This window comes from Anas acuta, chromosome W (genome assembly GCF_963932015.1).
Source record: "Anas acuta chromosome W, bAnaAcu1.1, whole genome shotgun sequence".
Taxonomy (NCBI): Eukaryota; Metazoa; Chordata; class Aves; order Anseriformes; family Anatidae; genus Anas; species Anas acuta.
The window spans coordinates 8,250,410-8,266,157 of NC_089016.1; positions in this window are offsets into that span (position 1 = coordinate 8,250,410).

A 15,748-nucleotide genomic window follows, 5' to 3' on the forward strand; every position below is an offset into this window, starting at 1 on the left:
GGTTGCTGTGAAAGAGCGAACCCGGAGGGTCCAGTTGCATGTGTGGCTGCATAAAGGCTCCCCTGGGGAGTTCAGTTGTACCCAAAGCCTTCCTCTGGGGGCACTTTTGAATGGGCTAAAGGGGCTCGGAAAGCGTTTTCTGGGGCCCGAGTTTTCACTCGTCTTCCCATTCGGGCTAGGGCTATGTTTAGTGTTGCTCGGAAAGGGCGAACCCGGAGGGTCCAGTTGCATGTGGGGCTGCATAAAGCCTCCCCTGGGGAGTTCACTGGTACCCAAAGCCTTCCTCTGGGGGCACTTTTGGATGGGCGAATGGGGCTTGTAACGCGTTTTCTGGGACTCGATTTTTCAGTCGTCTGCCATGCGGGCCAGGGTTATATTTAGGGTTGCTGTTAAAGAGCGAATACGGAGGGTCCAGTTGCATGTGGGGCTGCATAAAGGCTCCCCTGGGGAGTTTACTTGTACCCAAAGCCTTCCTTTGGGGGCACTTTTCTTGGTCCAAGGGGAATCGCAATGCGTTTTCTGAGGCCCGCTTTTTCAGTTTTTCCCATTGCGCAGAGGGATATATTTAGTCTTGCGGTGAAAGAGTGAACCCGGAGGGTCCAGTTGCATGTGGGGCTGCATAAAGGCTCCCCTGGGGAGTTCACTTGTACCCAAAGCCTTCCTTTGGGGGCACTTCTGGATGGGCGAATGGGGCTTGAAACTCTATTTCTGTGGCCCGAGTTTTCAGTCGTCTCCCATGCTGGCTAGGGTTATATTTAGGGTTGCTCGGAAACAGCGAACCCGGAGGGTCCAGTTGCATGTGGGGCTGCATAAAGGCTCCCCTGGGGAGTTCACTTGTACCCAAAGCCTTCCTCTGGGGGCACTTTTGAATGGGCGAAAGGGGCTCGGAAAGCGTTTTCTGGGGACCGAGCTTTCAGTCGTCTCCCATGCCGGCTAGGGCTATGTTTTGTGTTGCTCGGAAAGAGCGAACCCGGAGGGTCCAGTTGCATGTGGGGCTGCATAAAGGCTCCCCTGGGGAGTTCACTTGTACCCAAAGCCTTCCTCTGGGGGCACTTTTGAATGGGCGAAAGGGGCTCGGAAAGCGTTTTCTGGGGCCCGCATTTTCAGTCTTCTCCCATTGCGCTGAGGGCTATATTTAGGCTTGCGGTGAAAGAGTGAACCCGGAGGTCCAGTTGCATGTGGGGCTGCATAAAGGCTCCCCTGGGGAGTTCACTTGTACCCAAAGCCTTCCTCTGGGGACACTTCTGGATGGGCGAATGGTGCTTGTAACGCGTTTTCGGGGACTCGATTTTTCAGTCGTCTGCTATGCGGGCCAGGGATATATTTAGGGTTGCTGTTAAAGAGCGAATACGGAGGGTCCAGTTGCATGTGGGGCTGCATAAAGGCTCCCCTGGGGAGATCACTTGTACCCAAAGCCTTCCTTTGGGGGCCCTTCTGGATGGGTGAATGGGGCTTGAAACGCTTTTTCTGTGGCCCGAGTTTTCAGTCTTCTGCCATGCTGGCTAGGGTTATATTAAGGGTTGCTCGGAAAGAGCGAACCCGGACGGTCCAGTTGCATGTGGGGCTGCATAAAGGCTCCCCTGGGGAGTTCACTTGTACCCAAAGCCTTCCTCTGGGGGCACTTTTGGATGGGCGAATGGGGCTTGTATCGCGTTTTTTGGGGCCCAATTTTTCAGTCGTCTGCCATGCGGGCCAGGGTTATATATTTGGTTGCTGAGAAAGAGCGAATACAGAGGTTCCAGTTGCATGTCGGGCTGCATAAAGGCTCCCCTGGGGAGTTCACTTGTACCCAAAGCCTTCCTTTGGGGGCACTTCTGGATGGGTGAATGGGGCTTGAAACGCTTTTTCTGTGGCCCGAGTTTTCAGTCGTATGCCATGCTGGCTAGTGTTATATTAAGGGTTGCTCGGAAACAGCGAACCCGGAGGGTCCAGTTGCATGTGGGGCTGCATAAAGGCTCCTCTGGGGAGTTCACTTGTACCCAAAGCCTTCCTCTGGGGGCGCTTTTAAATGGGCGAAAAGGGCTTGGAAAGCGTTTTCTGGGGCCCGATTTTTCAGTCGTCTGCCATGCGGGCCAGGGCTATGTTTACTGTTGCTCGGAAAGAGCGAACCCGGAGGGTCCAGTTGCATGTGGGGCTGCATAAAGGCTCCCCTGGGGAGTTCACTTGTACCCAAAGCCTTCCTTTGGGGGCACTTCTGGATGGGTGAATGGGGCTTGAAACTCTTTTTCTGTGGCCCGAGTTTTCAGTCTTCTTCCATGCTGGCTAGGGATATGTTTTGTGTTGCTCGGAAAGAGCGAACCCGGAGGGTCCAGTTGCATGTGGGGCTGCATAAAGGCTCCCCTGGGGAGTTCACTTGTACCCAAAGCCTTCCTCTGGGGGCACTTTTGAATGGGCGAAAGGGGCTCGGAAAGCGTTTTCTGTGGCCCGAGTTTTCACTCGTCTCCCCTGCCAGCTAGGGCTATGTTTAGTGTTGCTCGGAAAAAGCGAACCCAGAGGGTCCAGTTGCATGTGAGGCTGCATAAAGGCTCCCCTGGGGAGTTCACTTGTACCCAAAGGCTTCCTTTGGGGGTACTTTTGGATGGCCCAAGGGGTATCGCAATGCGTTTTCTGAGGCGCGCTTTTTCAGTCTTTTCCCATTGCGCAGAGGGCTATATTTAGGCTTGCGGTGAAAGAGTGAACCCGGAGGGTCCAGTTGCATGTGGGGCTGCATAAAGGCTCCCCTGGGGAGTTCACTTGTACCCAAAGCCTTCCTTTGGGGGCACTTTTGGATGGGCGAATGGGGACTGTAATGCGTTTTCTGGGGCCCGAGTTTTCAGTCGTCTCCCATGCCGGCTAGGGCTATGTTTAGTTTTGCTCGGAAAGAGCGAACCCGGAGGGTCCAGTTGCATGTGGGGTTGCATAAAGGTTCCCCTGGGGAGTTCAGATGTACCCAAAGCCTTCCTTTGGTGACACTTTTGGATGGTCCAAGAGGAATCGCAATGCGTTTTCTGAGGCCCACTTTTTCACTCTTCTCCCATTGCGCCGAGGGTTATATTTAGGTTTGCGGTGAAAGAGCGAACCCGGAGGGTCCAGTTGCATGTGGGGCTGCGTAAAGGCTCCCCTGGGGAGTTCACTTGTACCCAAAGCCTTCCTCTGGGGGCACTTTTGAATGGGCGAATGGGGCTCGGAAGGTTTTTTCTGGGGCCCGAGTTTTCAGTCGTCTCCCATGCCGGCTAGGTCTATGTTTACTGTTGCTCGGAAAGAGCAAACCCGGAGGGTCCAGTTGCATGTGGGGCTGCATAAAGGCTCCCCTGGGGAGTTCAGTTGTTCCCAAAGCCTTCCTTTGGGGGCACTTTTGGATGGTCCAAGGGGTATCGCAATTCGTTTTCTGAGGCGCGCTTTTTCAGTCTTTTCCCATTGCGCAGAGGGCTATATTTAGGCTTGCGGTGAAAGAGTGAACGGAGAGGGTCCAGTTGCATGTGGGGCTGCATAAAGGGTCCCCTGGGGAGTTCACTTGTACCCAAAGCCTTCCTTTGGGGGCACTTTTGGATGGGCGAATGGGGCTTGTATCGCGTTTTCTGGGGCCCAATTTTTCAGTCTTCTGCCATGCGGGCCAGTTTTATATTTAGGGTTGCTCGGAAACAGCGAACCCGGAGGGTCCAGTTGCATGTGGGGCTGCATAAAGGCTCCCCTGGGGAGTTCACTTGTACCCAAAGCCTTCCTCTGGGGGCACTTTTGAATGGGCTAAAGGGGCTCGGAAATCGTTTTCTGAGGCCCGCTTTTTCAGTCTTTTCCCATTGCGCAGAGGGCTATATTTAGGCTTGCGGTGAAAGAGTGAACCCGGAGGGTCTAGTTGCATGTGGGGCTGCATAAAGGCTCCCCTGGGGAGTTCAGTTGTATCCAAAGCCTTCCTCTGGGGGCACTATTGAATGGGCGAAAGTGGCTCGGAAAGCATTTTCTGTGGCCCGAGTTTTCAGTCGTCTCCCAAGCCGGCTAGGGCTATGTTTACTGTTGCTCAGAAAGAGCGAACCCGGAGGGTCCAGTTGCATGTGGGGCTGCATAAAGGCTCCCCTGGGGAGTTCACTTGTACCCAAAGCCTTCCTTTGGGGGCATTTCTGGATGGGTGAATGGGGCTTGAAACTCTTTTTCTGTGGTCCGAGTTTTCAGTCGTCTCCCATGCCGGCTAGGGTTATATTTAGGGTTGCTCGGAAAGAGCGAACCCGGAGGGTCCAGTTGCATGTCGGGCTGCATCAAGGCTCCCCTGGGGAGTTCACTTGTACCCAAAGCCTTCCTCTGGGGGCACTTTTGAATGGGCGAATGGGGCTCGGAAAGCGTTGTCTGTGGCCCGAGTTTTCACTAGTCTCCCCTGCCGGCTAGGGCTATGTTTAGTGTTGCTCGGAAAGAGCGAACCCGGAGGGTCCAGTTGCATGTGGGGCTGCATAAAGGCTCCCCTGGGGAGTTCACTTGTACCCAAAGCCTTCCTCTGGGGGCACTTTTGGATGGGTGAATGGGGCTTGAAACTCCTTTTCTCTGGCCCGAGTTTTCAGTCTTCTGCCATGCTGGCTAATGTTATATTAAGGGATGCTCGGAAAGAGTGAACCCGGAGGGTCCAGTTGCATGTGGGGCTGCGTAAAGGCTCCCCTGGGGAGTTCAGTTGTACCCAAAGCCTTCCTCTGGGGGCACTTCTGGATGGTCCAAGGGGAATCGCAATGCATTTTCTGAGGCCCGCTTTTTCAGTCTTCTCCCATTGCGCCGAGGGCTGTATGTAGGGTTGCTGTGAAAGAGCTAATACGGAGGGTCCAGTTGCATGTTGGGCTGCATAAAGGCTCCCCTGAGGAGTTCACTTGTACCCAAAGCGTTCCTTTGGGGGCACTTTTGGATGGGCGAATGGGGCTCGGAAGGCGTTTTCTGTGGCCTGAGTTTTCAGTCGTCTCCCATGCCGGCTAGGGCTATGTTTTGTGTTGCTCGGAAAGAGCGAACCCGGAGGGTCCAGTTGCATGTGGGGCTGCATAAAGGCTCCCCTGGGGAGATCACTTGTACCCAAAGCCTTGCTCTAGGGGCACTTTTGAATGGGTGAAAGGGACTGGGAAAGCGTTTTCTGGGGACCGAGTTTTCAGTCGTCTCCCATGCCGGCTAGGGCTATGTTTAGGGTTGCTGAGAAAGAGCGAATACGGAGATTCCAGTTGCATGTGGGGCTGCATAAAGGCTCCCCTGCGGAGTTCACTTGTACCCAAAGCCTTCCTCTGGGGGCACTTTTGAATGGGCGAAAGGGGCTCGGAAAGCGTTTTCTGGGACCCGAGTTTTCAATCGTCTCCCATGCCGGCTAGGGTTATGTTTAGTGTTGCTCGGAAAGAGCGAACCCGGAGGGTCCAGTTGCATGTGGGGCTGCATAAAGGCTCCCCTGGGGAGTTCAGTTGTACCCAAAGCCTTCCTTTGGGGCACTTCTGGATGCGTGAATGGGGCTTGAAACGCTTTTTCTGTGGCCCGAGTTTTCAGTCTTCTGCCATGCTGGCTAGAGTTATATTTAGGCTTGCTCGTAAACAGCGAACCCGGAGGGTCCAGTTGCATGTGGGGCTGCATAAAGGCTCCCCTGGGGAGTTCACTTGTACCCAAAGCCTTCCTCTGGGGGCACTTTTGGATGGGCGAATGGGGCTTGTAACGCGTTTTCTGGGGCCCGATTTTTCAGTCGTCTGCCATGCGGGCCAGGGGTATGTTTACTGTTGCTCGGAAAGAGGGAACCCGGAGGGTCCAGTTGTGTTGAGGGATTTCTTGAAACAGCAAAAGTCCCATGGCTTACTGTAGCTGTGCAAACCAAGCTACCAGGGCAACTATGAGAAGTTCCCATGACAGTGTTCCCACATCGCCCAATTGAGGAACTCAGAAAAATATTGTTACCAGTAGCTGGCTTCAAGGACAAGGTCTATGTGACTGCTAATCACAAGGGGGTTGTTTTCTTGCAGGTGGGGTTGTTTTCTTGTAGTTGTTTGTCTGAGTGCTTTTGACCAATAATCTTGTGTGAAACACTGTCCACCCCTGTTAAGTTCTCTATAAAAGTTTGGCTATTCGGGCAATAAAATGGAGCATGATCTTGACTCTACTGGTGTCTGTCGTGCTTTCGGCCGTGCTTCCTGCAACATATGGCGCCCGAACAGGCTGAGACCTGAACAGGGCCTGAACAGGACATCGCAGCGGGAGACCTGAACAGGACCTGAACAGACATCGCACCGGAGCAGGACATCGCAGCACCGGAGCAGACATCGCAGCCGAGCACGGACATCGCAGCGGCGCCGGGGCAAACATCGCAGCGCAGCGGGACACCAGCGGCGCCGGCACATCCGAACGCAGGTAGACCAGGAGACCAGCGGTGCCGGGACCGGCGGCGCCGGGACCAGCGGCGCCGCGATCTCGCCGCGCCGTCGGGACTTCGGAGCGCCCATCCGACCGGCGCTTGAGCAGACCGGACACCGGCCCGGAAACACGGTACACAGGCCTCACGGTGAGACGCGGTACTCCCGCTGAGAGCCGCGGAAAACGGTGGGAAACGGGGTTTCGCGGCGGGACGTGGAATTGCGGAGGGCCGCGGGAAACGGAGTCGCGGCGGGACGTGGAATTGCGGAGGGCCGCGGGAAACGGAGTCGCGGCGGGACGTGGAGTTGCGGAGGGCCGCGGGAAACGGAGTCGCGGCGGGACGTGGAGTTGCGGAGGGCCGCGGGAAATTGACGTGATCACGGTGTGATGCGGGACATCCGAGATCGAGCTGCTACGGGAGACCAGAGGCATCAGTGGACAACGGCAGCCGACCCTCACCGTGTGGCGAGTCGGCACAGAGCAGAGGGGCGGACATCAGGACCCTGCAGCCTGTCTGACGTAACCATGGAGGCAGCAGCAGCGGCTGTGCTGCTTCTCTTTGGCATTCTTTTTATAAGAGGTTTATCTTGCAATGCAAAAAAGACTATTCGTCCCCAGATCAGTGTTATAACTATGTTTCTGGATAACATTCCGTGGGGTTGCCTCATTCTACGGACTATTAATAACGATTTAGCTCTATTGCAGGGCAGGAATGCAGAGACGCAGATTACACTGCCAAATGACCACCGGCAGGCTCGTTCACAAACAGCTTCTAGGATTGAAGTTGGCACTGCCTGCAGCCGTATAGCAGACGTTACACTCTCTTTCCTAACTAGTAATCATGTGTCTTATCCATTTGTGGTGAATGGTCAGTGGCAAAAAGAAAAGGGGGAGAGTAAGGGGCGGCAAAGACAGAAACGGTACCAGGAGGATGCCACTGACACTACTAGCATGGGTAATAGGAGTAGTATAAGTGACATAGGTGCAGGGCGGCGGCAGGCACTGCCGCGCTGTGGGGCATTCTGCCTGCTGCTCGCCCTCACCTGCCTGTGCACTGCTGCCGACAGTGCTAGAGCAAAATGTGAAGACTGCTCAGATGGCAGTGATGAGAGTGCTTGTGTGAAGAAGACGTGTGCTGAATCTGACTTTGTGTGCAACAGTGGTCAGTGTGTGCCAAATAGATGGCCGTGTGATGGGGATCTGGACTGTGAAAATGGGTCTGATGAGATTGCTGATCTGTGTTATATGAGAACATGCCAGGTAAATGAAATCAGCTGTGGTCCTCAGTCAACCCAGTGTATCCTGGTGTCCTGGAAATGTGATGGTGAAAAAGACTGTAACAGAGATCCTGATTGCAAGGATGGAAGTGATGAAATTAACTGCCCTTCTCAGACCTGCAGGCCAGACCAGTTCAGATGTGTAGATGGGAACTGTGTCCACGGAAGAAGGCAGTGCAGTGGTGTGAGAGACGGTCTGGATGGCACTGATGAAGCAAACTGTAACAATGTTATTCAGTGCTCAGGACCTGGCAAATTCAAGTGCAGAAGTGGAGAATGCATAGATACCAATAAAGTGTGTAACCAGCAGAGAGACTGCAAGGACTGGGGTGATGAGCCCCTGAAGGAATGCAACATAAATGAATGTGACTGTCCAGCTGGGTTTGACTTTGTAGAAAAGAGAAACTGTGGAATTGATGAATGTCAAAACCCTGGTATCTGTAGTCAAATCTGTATCAACCTGAAAGGTGGCTACAAATGTGAACGTAGCTGTGGCTATCAGATGAATCCTGCTACAGGAACTGGGAAAGGGCCATACCGGTACAAAAACACAAATAACACCTGTGATTACAATGACGCTGCTAAGCAGGGTTTAGGGGTTTGTAGCATGGAGACAAGGGGTAACAACTACAGTGTTTGGAACAATTGTGCAGCTTTGGCCTTACCTCCTGATGTGCTTCTGATTTGTGGGGATGGGGCCTGGCAAGGTATGCCTGCAAATGCTATCAGATGTCCATGTTACTTAGATAAACTCATTGTATTTGCTCCTAGCTTGCTACAGTTGCGTGAGATCACCAGACATAAATGGGCATTGCTTCCATCGGATTGCAATGATAATGTTGAATTGTGTGGGGTTGCAGCTAGAGCGGCATTAGCAATTTCAGTGCCTGGAGTGGCATCTGCGGCCGCACGTAACAACTTAGAAAAATTGGTATGCTGGGCCAAGAGGCAAGCCTATGCCACGACAGAGATACTTGAGGAGATGTTACCAGATCAAAATAGACTGCGACATCTGCTTTTACAGGATCAAGCTGCTATTGACATCTTGCTTTTGGCCCAAAGGAATGGGTGTGAGGACTTTAAGGGAATGTACTGTTTAAACCTTTCTGATCATAATGAGTCAATTCACAAATCCATTACTTTCCTGAAAGAGCATATGAGAAAGATTCAGTATGGTATCAATCCTTTCAATCAATGGTTCACTGACTTATTTGAAACAAGGTGTAGATGGTTGCTGGGTTTAGTCACAAGGGGATTAAGGATTTGGGTTATGGTGGTGGTAATCATCGTTGTGTGTTGTAAGTATAGCTAAAGAGCCACTTGTAAAACTGCTGTGTCGGGCTTGGTTTGCTCAAAAGAAGAAGGGGGAATTGTTGAGGGATTTCTTGAAACAGCAAAAATCCCATGGCTTGCTGTAGCTGAGCAAACCAAGCTACCAGGGCAACTATGAGAAGTTCCCATGACAGTGTTCCCACATCGCCCAATTGAGGAACTCAGAAAAATATTGTTACCAGTAGCTGGCTTCAAGGACAAGGTCTATGTGACTGCTAATCACAAGGGGGTTGTTTTCTTGCAGGTGGGGTTGTTTTCTTGTAGTTGTTTGTCTGAGTGCTTTTGACCAATAATCTTGTGTGAAACACTGTCCACCCCTGTTAAGTTCTCTATAAAAGTTAGGCTATTCGGGCAATAAAATGGAGCATGATATGACTCTACTGGTGTCTGTCGTGCTTTCGGCCGTGCTTCCTGCAACACAGTTGCATGTGGGGCTGCATAAAGGCTCCCCTGGGGAGTTCACTTGTACCCAAAGCCTTCCTTTGGGGGCACTTCTGGATGGGTGAATGGGGCTTGAAACGCTTTTTCTGTGGCCCGAGTTTTCAGTCTTCTGCCATGCTGGCTAGGGTTATATTTAGGGTTGCTCGGAAACAGCGAACACGGAGGGTCCAGTTGCATGTGGGGCTGCGTAAAGGCTCCCCTGGGGAGTTCACTTGTACCCAAAGCATTCCTTTGGGGGCACTTCTGGATGGGTGAATGGGGCTTGAAACGCTTTTTCTGTGGCCCGAGTTTTCAGTCGAATGCCATGCTGGCTAGTGTTATATTAAGGGTTGCTCGGAAACAGCGAACCCGGAGGGTCCAGTTGCATGTGGGGCTGCGTAAAGGCTCCCCTGGGGAGTTCACTTGTACCCAAAGCCTTCCTCTGGGGGCACTTTTAAATGGGCGAAAGGGGCTCGGAAAGCGTTTTCTGTGGCCCGAGTTTTCACTCGTCTCCCCTGCCGGCTAGGGCTATGTTTAGTGTTGCTCAGAAAGAGCGAACCCGGAGGGTCCAGTTGCATGTGGGGCTGCATAAAGGCTCCCCTGGGGAGTTCACTTGTACCCAAAGCCTTCCTCTGGGGGCACTTTTGAATGAGCGAAAGGGGCTCGGAAAGCGTTTTCTGGGACCCGAGTTTTCAGTCGTCTCCCATGCGGGCTAGGGCTATGTTTAGTGTTGCTCGGAAAGAGCGAACCCGGACGGTCCAGTTGCATGTGGGGCTGCATAAAGGCTCCCCTGGGGAGTTCAGTTGTACCCAAAGCCTTCCTTTGGGGGCACTTCTGGATGGGCGAATGGGGCTTGTAATGCGTTTTCTGGGGCCCGAGTTTTCAGTCGTCTGCCATGCGGGCAAGGGTTATATTTAGGGTTGCTGAGAAAGAGCGAATACAGAGGTTCCAGTTGCATGTGGGGCTGCATAAAGGCTCCCCTGGGGAGTTCACTTGTACCCAAAGCCTTCCTTTGGGGGCACTTCTGGATGGGTGAATGGGGCTTGAAACGCTTTTTCTGTGGCCCGAGTTTTCAGTCGTATGCCATGCTGGCTAGTGTTATATTAAGGGTTGCTCGGAAACAGCGAACCCGGAGGGTCCAGTTGCATGTGGGGCTGCGTAAAGGCTCCCCTGGGGAGTTCACTTGTACCCAAAGCCTTCCTCTGGGGGCACTTTTAAATGGGCGAAAGGGGCTTGGAAAGCGTTTTCTGGGGCCCGAGTTTTCAGTCGTCTCCCATGCCGGCTAGGACTATGTTTAGTGTTGCTCGGAAAGAGTGAACCCGGAGGGTCCAGTTGCATGTGGGGCTGAATAAAGGCTCCCCTGGGGAGTTCACTTGTACCCAAAGCCTTCCTTTGGGTGCACTTCTGGATGGGTGAATGGGGCTACAATCTCTTATTCTGTGGCCCGAGTTTTCAGTCTTCTGCCATGCTGGCTAGAGTTATATTTAGGGTTGCTCGGAAAGAGCGAACCCGGAGGGTCCAGTTGCATGTGGGGTTGCATAAAGGTACCCCTGGGGAGTTCAGATGTACCCAAAGCCTTCCTTTGGGGGCACTTTTGGATGGTCCAAGGGGAATCGCAATGCGTTTTCTGAGGCCCACATTTTCAGTCTTCTCCCATTGCGCCGAGGGCTATATTTAGGCTTGCGGTGAAAGAGCGAACCCTGAGGGTCCAGTTGCATGTGGGGCTGCGTAAAGGCTCCCCTGGGGAGTTCACTTGTACCCAAAGCCATCCTCTGGGGGCACTTTTGAATGGGCGAAAGGGGCTCAGAAAGCGTTTTCTGTGGCCCGAGTTTTCAATCGTCTCCACTGCCGGCTAGGGCTATGTTTAGTGTTGCTCGGAAAGAGCGAACCCGGAGGGTCCAGTTGCATGTGGGGCTGCATAAAGGCTCCCCTGGGGAGTTCAGTTGTACCCAAAGCCTTCCTTTGGGGGCACTTTTGGATGGTCCAAGGGGAATCGCAATGCGTTTTCTGAGGCCCGCTTTTTCAGAATTCTCCCATTGCGCCGAGGGCTATATTTAGGCTTGCGGTGAAAGAGGGAACCCGGAGGGTCCAGTTGCATGTGGGGCTGCATAAAGGCTCCCCTGGGGAGTTCAGTTGTACCCAAAGCCTTCCTTTAGGGGCACTTCTGGATGGGTGAATGGGGCTTGAAACTCTTTTTCTGTGGCCCGAGTTTTCAGTTTTCTGGAATGCTGGCTAGGGTTATATTTAGGGTTGCTCGGAAAGAGCGAACCCGGAGGGTCCAGTTGCATGTGGGGTTGCATAAAGGTTCCCCTGGGGAGTTCACTTGTACCCAAAGCCTTCCTTTGGGGGCACTTTTGGATAGGCGAATGGGGCTTATATCGCGTTTTCTGGGGCCCGATTTTTCAGTCGTCTGCCATGCGGGCCAGGGTTATATTTTTGGTTGCTGAGAAAGAGAGAATACAGAGGTTCCAGTTGCATGTGGGGCTGAATAAAGGCTCCCCTGGGGAGTTCAGTTGTACCCAAAGCCTTCCTTTTGGGGCACTTTTGGATGGGCGAATGGGGCTTGTAATGCGTTTTCTGGGGCCCGATTTTTCAGTCGTCTGCCATGCGGGCCAGGGTTATATTTAGGGTTGCTGAGAAGGAGCGAAAACAGAGGTTCCAGTTGCATGTGGGGCTGCATAAAGGCTCCCCTGGGGAGTTCACTTGTACCAAAAGCCTTCCTTTGGGGGCACTTTTGGATGGTCCAAGGGGAATCGCAATGCGTTTTCTGAGGCCCGCTTTTTCAGTCTTTTCACTTTGCGTAGAGAGCTGTATTTAGGCTTGCAGTGAAAGAGTGAACCCGGAGGGTCCAGTTGCATGTGGGGCTGCATAAAGGCTCCCCTGGGGAGTTCAGTTGTACCCAAACCCTTCCTTTGGGGGCACTTTTGGATAGGCGAATGGGGCTTATATCGCGTTTTCTGGGGCCCGATTTTTCAGTCGTCTGCCATGCGGGCCAGGGTTATATTTTTGGTTGCTGAGAAAGAGTGAATACAGAGGTTCCAGTTGCATGTGGGGCTGAATAAAGGCTCCCCTGGGGAGTTCAGTTGTACCCAAAGCCTTTCTTTGGGGGCCCTTCTGGATGGGTGAATGGGGCTTGAAACGCTTTTTCTGTGGCCCGAGTTTTCAGTCTTCTGCCATGCTGGCTAGAGATATATTTAGGGTTGCTCGGAAAGAGCGAACCTGGAGGGTCCAGTTGCATGTGGGGTTGCATAAAGGTTCCCCTGGGGAGTTCAGATGTACCCAAAGCCTTCCTCTGGGGGCACTTTTGGATGGTCCAAGGGGAATCGCAATGCTTTTTCTGAGGCCCACATTTTCAGTCTTCTCCCATTCCGCCGAGGGCTATATTTAGGCTTGCGGTGAAAGAGCGAACCCGGAGGGTCCAGTTGCATGTGGGGCTGCATAAAGGCTCCCCTGGGGAGTTCACTTGTACCCAAAGCCTTCCTTTCGGGGCACTTCTGGATGGGTGAATGGGGCTACAAACTCTTATTCTGTGGCCCGAGTTTTCAGTCTTCTGCCATGCTGGCTAGAGATATATTTAGGCTTCCTCGTAAACAGCGAACCCGGAGGGTCCAGTTGCATGTGGGGCTGCATAAAGGCTCCCCTGGGGAGTTCAGATGTACCCAAAGCCTTCCTCTGGGAACACTTTTGAATGGGCTAAAGGGGCTCGGAAAGCGTTTTCTGTGGCCCGAGTTCTCAGTCGTCTCCCATGCCGTCCAGGGCTATGTTTAGTGTAGCTCGGAAAGAGCGAACCCGGAGGGTCCAGTTGCATGTGGGGTTGCATAAAGGTTCCCCTGGAGAGTTCAGATGTACCCAAAGCCTTCTTTTGGGGGCACTTTTGGATGGTCCAAGGGGAATCGCAATGCGTTTTCTGAGGCTGACATTTTCAGTCTTCTCCCATTGCGCCGAGGGCTATATTTAGGCATGCGGTGAAAGAGTGAACCCGGAGGGTCCAGTTTCATGTGGGGCTGCATAAAGGCGCCCCTGGGGAGTTCAGTTGTACCCAAAGCCTTCCTTTGGGGGCACTTCTGGATGGGTGAATGGGGCTTGAAACTCTTTTTCTGTGGCCCGAGTTTTCAGTTTTCTGGAATGCTGGCTAGTGTTATATTTAGGGTTGCTAAGAAACAGCGAACCCGGAGGGTCCAGTTGCATGTGGGGCTGCATAAAGGCTCCCCTGGGGAGTTCACTTGTACCCAAAGCCTTCCTCTGGGAACACTTTTGAATGGGCTAAAGGGGCTCGGAAAGCGTTTTCTGGGGCCCGAGTTTTCACTCGTCTCCCCTGCTGGCTAGGGGTATGTTTAGTGTTGCTCGGAAAGAGCGAACCCGGAGGGTCCAGTTGCATGTGGGGCTGCATAAAGGCTCCCCTGGGGAGTTCACTTGTACCCAAAGCCTTCCTCTGGGGGCACTTTTAAATGGGAGAAAGGGGCTCGGAAAGCATTTTCTGGGACCCGAGTTTTCACTCGTCTCCCATGCCGGCTAGGGCTATGTTTAGTGTTGCTCGGAAAGAGCGAACCCTGAGGGTCCTCTTGCATGTGGGGCTGCATAAAGGCTTCCCTGGGGAGTTCAGTTGTACCCAAAGCCTTCCTTTGGGGGCACTTCTGGATGCGTGAATGGGGCTTGAAATGCTTTTTCTGTGGCCCGAGTTTTCAGTCTTCTGCCATGCGGGCCAGGGTTATATTTAGGGTTGCTGTGAAAGAGCGAACCCGGAGGGTCCATTTGCATGCGGGGCTGCGTAAAGGCTCCCCTGGGGAGTTCAGTTGTACCCAAAGCCTTCCTCTGGGGGCACTTTTATATAGGCGAAAGGGGCTTGGAAAGCGTTTTCTGGGGCCCGATTTTTCAGTCGTCTGCCATGCGGGCCAGGGCTATTTTACTGTTGCTCGGAAAGAGCGAACCCGGAGGGTCCAGTTGCATGTGGGGCTGCATAAAGGCTCCTCTGCGGAGTTCAGTTGTACCCAAAACCTTCCTTTGGGGGCACTTCTGGATGGGTGAATGGGGCTTGAAACTCTTTTTCTGTGGCCCGAGTTTTCAGTCTTCTTCCATGCTGGCTAGGGCTATGTTTTATGTTGCTCAGAAAGAGCGAACCCGGAGGGTCCAGTTGCATGTGGGGCTGCATAAAGGCTCCCCTGGGGAGTTCAGTTGTACCCAAAGCCTTCCTTTCGGGGCACCACTGGATGGGTGAATGGGGCTTGAAACGCTTTTTCTGTGGCCCGAGTTTTCAGTCTTCTGCCATGCTGGTTAGGGCTATGTTTTGTGTTGCTCGGAAAGAGCGAATCCGGAGGGTCCAGTTGCATGTGGGGCTGCATAAAGGCTCCCCTGGGGAGTTCACTGGTACCCAAAGACTTCCTCTGGGGGCACTTTTGGATGGGCGAATGGGGCTTGTAACGTGTTTTCTAGGGCCTGATTTTTCAGTCGTCTGCCATGCAGGCCAGGGTTATATTTAGGGTTGCTGAGAAAGAGCGAATACAGAGGTTCCAGTTGCATGTGGGGCTGCATAAAGGCTCCCCTGGGGAGTTCACTTGTACCCAAAGCCTTCCTCTGGGGGCACTTCTGTATGGGCGAATGGGGATTGTAACGCGTTTTCTGGGACTCGATTTTTCAGTCGTCTGCCATGTGGGCCAGGGTTATATTTAGGGTTGCTGTTAAAGAGCGAATACTAAGGGTCCAGTTGCATGTGGGGCTGCATAAAGGCTCCCCTGGGGAGTTCACTTGTACCCAAAGCCTTCCTTTGGGGGCAATTTTCTTGGTCCAAGGGGAATCGCAATGCGTTTTCTGAGGCCCGCTTTTTCAGTTTTTCCCATTGCGCAGAGGGATATATTTAGTCTTGCGGTGAAAGAGTGAACCCGGAGGGTCCAGTTGCATGTGGGGCTGCATAAAGGCTCCCCTGGGGAGTTCAGTTGTACCCAAAGCCTTCCTTTGGGGGCACTTTTGGATGGGCGAATGGGGCTTGTATCGCGTTTTCTGGGGCCCAATTTTTCAGTCGTCTGCCATGCGGGCCAGGGTTATATTTTTGGTTGCTGAGAAAGAGCGAATACAGAGGTTCCAGTTGCATGTGGGGCTGCATAAAGGCTCCCCTGGGGAGTTCAGTTGTACCCAAAGCATTCCTTTTGGGGCACATCTGGATAGGGGAATGGGGCTTGAAACGCTTTTTCTATGGCCCGAGTTTTCAGTCTTCTGCCATGCTGGCTGGTGTTATATTAAGGGTTGCTCGGAAACAGCGAACCCGGAGGGTCCAGTTGCATGTGGGGCTGCGTAAAGGCTCCCCTGGGGAGTTCACTTGTACCCAAAGCCTTCCTCTGGGGGAACTTCTGGATGGGCGAATGGGGCTTGTAACGCGTTTTCTGGGACTCGATTTTTCA